This window comes from Octodon degus, unplaced genomic scaffold (genome assembly GCF_000260255.1).
Source record: "Octodon degus isolate 3935 unplaced genomic scaffold, OctDeg1.0 scaffold00263, whole genome shotgun sequence".
NCBI lineage: Eukaryota > Metazoa > Chordata > Mammalia > Rodentia > Octodontidae > Octodon > Octodon degus.
The window spans coordinates 2,324,357-2,329,503 of NW_004524839.1; the positions used below are offsets into that span (position 1 = coordinate 2,324,357).

A 5,147-nucleotide genomic window follows, 5' to 3' on the forward strand; every position below is an offset into this window, starting at 1 on the left:
GGGTGAAGCACTCACACCCATAATCCAAACGTTGGACCATGAATCAATCAGAAACTCTAGAAGCCCACCCCATGACTGCATGGGGCTTTGAGGGGACTTCTAGACACAGACCATAATGCCTAAATTATATTATAAAGAACTAAAAAAGTTCAGACCCCCCCAAATGTAAAGACCCAATCCAAAAATGGGCATTTGAAATGAAAAGGCATTTCTGAAATGAAAAAATATGAACAGAAAATAAATATATGAAAAATGTATATTTTTATAAATATTTGACATCACTGGTCATGTGGGAAAAGCAAATTAAAACAATACTGAGATTCCATCTTACTCCAGAAACAGAGGCTATCATAAAGAAATCCACCAACAACAAATGCTGGCACAGCTGTGGAGAATAAAGGAGCCCTTCTCCAATGCTGGTGGGAGCATAAAGTGGTAGAAACACTACTAAAATCAGTATGGAGATTGCTCAAAAAAACTAAAACTAGGGATTTCATTTGACCCAACTATTCCCCTTTTTGGTATCTTCCTGAAAGAGTTAAAAAGCATCTTACCACAGTACTTTATGCATACCTATGTTTATAGCAGCACAATTTATAATAGCTAAATCTTGAAAACAGCCTGGATATCCATCAATGCATGAAAGGATAGACATGGTATTTATATTCAATAGTGTATTACCCTAGCATAAAGAAGGATAAATGAGTCATTTGTAGAAAAATAGATGTACCTCAAGACCATAATCCTAAGTGAAATAAGTGAGACACACAAGTTTAAATATTTTTGTCTTATGTGAGAAACCCAAAGGGTAAATAAGGAACATAATGGAGAAGAGATATTGGGAAGTAGGAAGAATATGTTCAAATGGAGAGGGGAAGAGAGAAGGAAAGAAGAAAATAGGAAAAAAAGAGAATGGAATGAAAAATAGAAATATAGCTTTTGTAAATGGGCAGGGAAGAGGGGCTGAAGGTAGGACAAGGGAATGAGGAAAAAAGAAAAATTAAGATATATTATGTACAGGTACAAATTTCCTATGATGAATGTGAGCAATATGCATGACAAATACGTACTAAAAAATTAAAGTTTGAGAAACTAGAAAAGAGACATGTGAAAATAAATGAATAAAAAATGGAAAATACATCCAAATTATTGCTTAGTTATTATATGATATTAATGTGCTTGCATTATTAGAACCTAATGATTACAGTATTGAAAAATGGTCCCCATTTTTTACAAAGGCCAATGAAAATAATCTTTTTGGGGGGAGGATACAGAGTCTCACTATGTATTTCAGGCTGACCTTGAACTCACTATATAATATAGTTAGGCCTCAAACTCACTGCAATCCTCCTGCCTCAGCCTCCCAAGTGCTATATATAATTACTGCCATGAACCACCATGCCCAGAAATTCTTGTAGTCAAGCACTATTACTAGATCTCAACCACTGATGAGTTGTCAAAGTCTGGAGATCAAAATATGCCATCCAAAAATATAATTGATTATAGGGAACCAGCACATGTCATCAGCATAAGGACTATTTTAAAACTGCAAGTATAGGAGAAGCTCTGAAAACAATAGAAGTTAACCTTCTGTAAGATCAATTTACATCTATGACAGAAATGTCACTTGTAAAGATGTCACCATTGCTGCACAAGGAAGAGGATGACTAACTCATTAGAGATGCTTATCAGCGGACACTTCTTTATTGTTCATTTCCTGGTCACATCCCGATAAATACCCTCCATACACGTCTTTCTTTGTCTCAGTTGAAAGTGGTATTTAAGCCTGAACTCTAAGCCACCTTTTGAAGATCAGTAATTTCTCTAAATAGCTGCCATTCTTGCAAAAAGGCCGGAAAAGCAGATTCAGATTACAGTTAACAAGTAACCTGCTATGAAGCCAACTCTGGGCAGAAATTTTCTCTGGAGTCGCACAGGCCTCAGCAGAAACATTATCTCATATTTTAGCCCCACAATCTCATGGCTCACATCTCTGGACTCAATTTTGGCTGTTGGTAGAAAGCAATCCAAGCCTATGCTACCTACTCACTCTCATGAAGATATGTATACAGCCTCAGCCAGACTCACTAATTAGACTGAAAGCCAGTTTAGAGAAGTCACCTGTATATGGCCTGTGCTGCTTGCTAGTAGGCACAATCACAGTTGGACCTGGGGGAAGGTAATGTGGTCATTCTCCACATGTAACCAAATTCTTGAGGAAAAAATTTAAAGATTTGTTTTGACTCACAATTTCAGAGATTTCAGCAGGCAGGTGACTGGTTCCATTGCTATGGGTCTGCAGTAAGGCAGGGACCTCATGGCAGAAGAGCATGGTAGAGCAAAACTGGTCACCTCATGGCAACTGAGAAGAAAATAGATGAGGAAAGAGCCAGAGAGGAAGGGGCCAGGGATAAAGTATAATCCCCAAGATCATGTCCTTATGACACACTCCCCTCTACCAGGCCCCACCTCCTAAATTTCCACTACCTCTCAACAACACCAAATTCTGATCTCATGAACAAAGTAACCTACTGATACAGTTAGAGCCTTCATGATCCCATCACCTTCTGAGGTCCCCATCTCTAAACATATGATAATGTTTAGGGGGTATTTTAGGTCTAAACTATATAATATCAAAGGCTAATGGCATATCACTAAAAGGAATGCATAGATTTTGGATTTTTTCATAAGAAAGTATTTTCATTACCCTCTAGTGATAGAAAATCTCCCTTTACAGGTAAGAGAAACTGTGTAAGGTACTTTTGTTAAAAAGAAAGCCTCTCAATAAATATTGGGGGCTATAACCTTTCTGAAAGTTTAAAGAAAAACCTTTGTACATTGCCTCAAAAATAAAAATGTTAAAAGTAAACAAATACATAAATAAATATTGGTTTGCTAAGTTTTGGCCCAGCAGAATGGGCTATTGATATTCTAAAACCAAAATCATTCTAGAGTCGAGAAGAATTTAATGTCCCCAATTTAGGGCCAGCCAAATAGCTCAGCAGATTAAAGCACCTGAAAGCATGTACAGGGGCAAGAGGTTCGATCCCCAGTCCTGCCGTGCTGGCCCTGCCCCTGGAACATGCTGTGAGACGGCAATTGAGACTGGGCATGGTGGTGCATGCCTGTAATCCCAGTTCTTGGGAGGCTGTAAACAGGCGGATCACTACGAGTCCAATCTAGTAGTGAGACCCTGAACACCCTGTAGACCCTTCCCTAAAATAAGTTACTGCATGTGAATAATAATAATAATAATAATAATAATATCCCCAATTTAAAATCTGATCAATAGCTGAAAGGACTATGTGACCACCATGTCAAAATCATCAGAGGTCCTCCCTATATGCAGTAAATCCAGGAAGACTCTGGAGATTGTTGCACATCATCCTCTACCAGACTCTACCTGGCTAATGTCAAGCTTGCAAAATTCTGTCCAAAACCACATTATATGCCCAACAAGTGCAAGCTGCATTTTCAAAGGGACTATTACCACATGACTTTCAGTCAGGAAATAAGTTACTGCATGTGAGACCAGTGAGATTCATCCTTAGAAAAGTGTTGGAAAAGACCAATTCAAAATGTCTGCCAGGGGACTGGGGAGATAGCTCAGTAGAATAAGTGCTTGCCTGGCAAGCGCAAGGGCCTGAGTTCAATCCCCAGTTCTGAAAAAAAAAATGTCTGCCAGTGGGGAAGCCAAAGATTTTCCCGCAGCAGGTAATGCACCAATTTATCCACTCACCACCTCAACCAGAGAAGAAGACGCTAATTAAACTGAAGACACTGACCAGAAAGGAGATTGACATTGACCTTGAACCCACAGACAAGGTGGAGTGAATCAAGGAGCATGTCGAGGAGAAAGAGAGAATTCCCCACAACAGCAACGGCTCATCTATAGCAGCAAACAGATGAATGATGAGAAGACAGCAGCTGACTACAAGATTCTAAGTGGTTCTGTCCTCCACCTAGTGCTGGCTCTGAGAGGAGGAGGTGGTCTTAGGCAATGATGAGTCTTCCCTCCTCTACACCTCCTTACCCTGTCGCTCAGAGTTAAGTATATACTGTCAATGGCTGGGACACATGAGCAGTTGCCTCCTGTCTTGGCTGCCCTGTGTTGTGCATTTGCTGGTGGGAGACTGTGAGGACCCCACGATGCAGTGCTCCTGGCCCAACAGGCCTTGGTTGGCTAGTTGGCTAGTTTGCAGTCCTGTGCACTTCCCTCTCCTATGTCTGTGTCCCTGGTTGCAAATAAAATATTTCCTAGCCTGCAAAAAAAATGTCTACCAGTGATAACTCAGACAGAAGACTAATATCTAGAATATATAAAGAACTTAAATTAGAACCCCGCCCAAAATAAATGACCCAGTCATAAAATGGACAACTGACATGGACACTTCTCAAAAGAAGTACAAATGGCCAATAAATACATGAAGAAATGTTCAACATTACTGACCATTAGACAGATACAAATTAAAACAACAGAGATTCTGTCTAATTTCAGAAAGAATGGCCATCATCCAGAGCTCAAACAACAAATGTTGATGAGTGTGCAAGAAAGTCAGACCCCTTTTATATGGTTGGTGGGGATGTAAACTAGGAAAACCATTATTAAAGTCTACATAGATATTCTTCAAGAAACTAAAATTAGGAAGCTCATTCAACACAGGCATTCCCTTCCTAGGTATCGTCCCAAGAGTTAAAAACATCATACCACCGTGATGCATGCATACTTATGTTTATGGCAGCACAATTCATAATAGCTAAGTCTTGGAAGTGCCCTAAATGTCCATCAACTGATGAATGAGTAAAGAACATGTGGCATTTATATTCACATACAATGGAGGATTACTCTGCCATAAAAGGATAAATTTGAATGATTTGTAAGAAAATGAGTGCACCTTGAGAGCATATTTTTTGTGGATTGAACTCACAGCCTTGTGCAAGTTTGGCAAGCACTCTACCCATGAGCTACATCCCCAGCCCTTGAAAAAGCATACAATAAGTGAAATAAATCCAACAAACAAGCATTCATATAACTTCTCTTATATGAGAAACTCCATGTATAAAAATTTCCAAACAAAGTAAAAGTAAACAATAGGAGGGCCAGGGAGATGGCTCAGTAGAATAAGCACTTGCCTGGCAAGCCTGAG

General features: G+C 39.4%; 1 pseudogene; it reads left to right on the plus strand.

The window, feature by feature from the left end:
- The first annotated feature begins 3,717 nt into the window (after positions 1–3,717).
- On the plus strand, positions 3,718–4,004 carry LOC101582837 (annotated as a pseudogene).
- Positions 4,005–5,147: the final 1,143 nt, after the last annotated feature.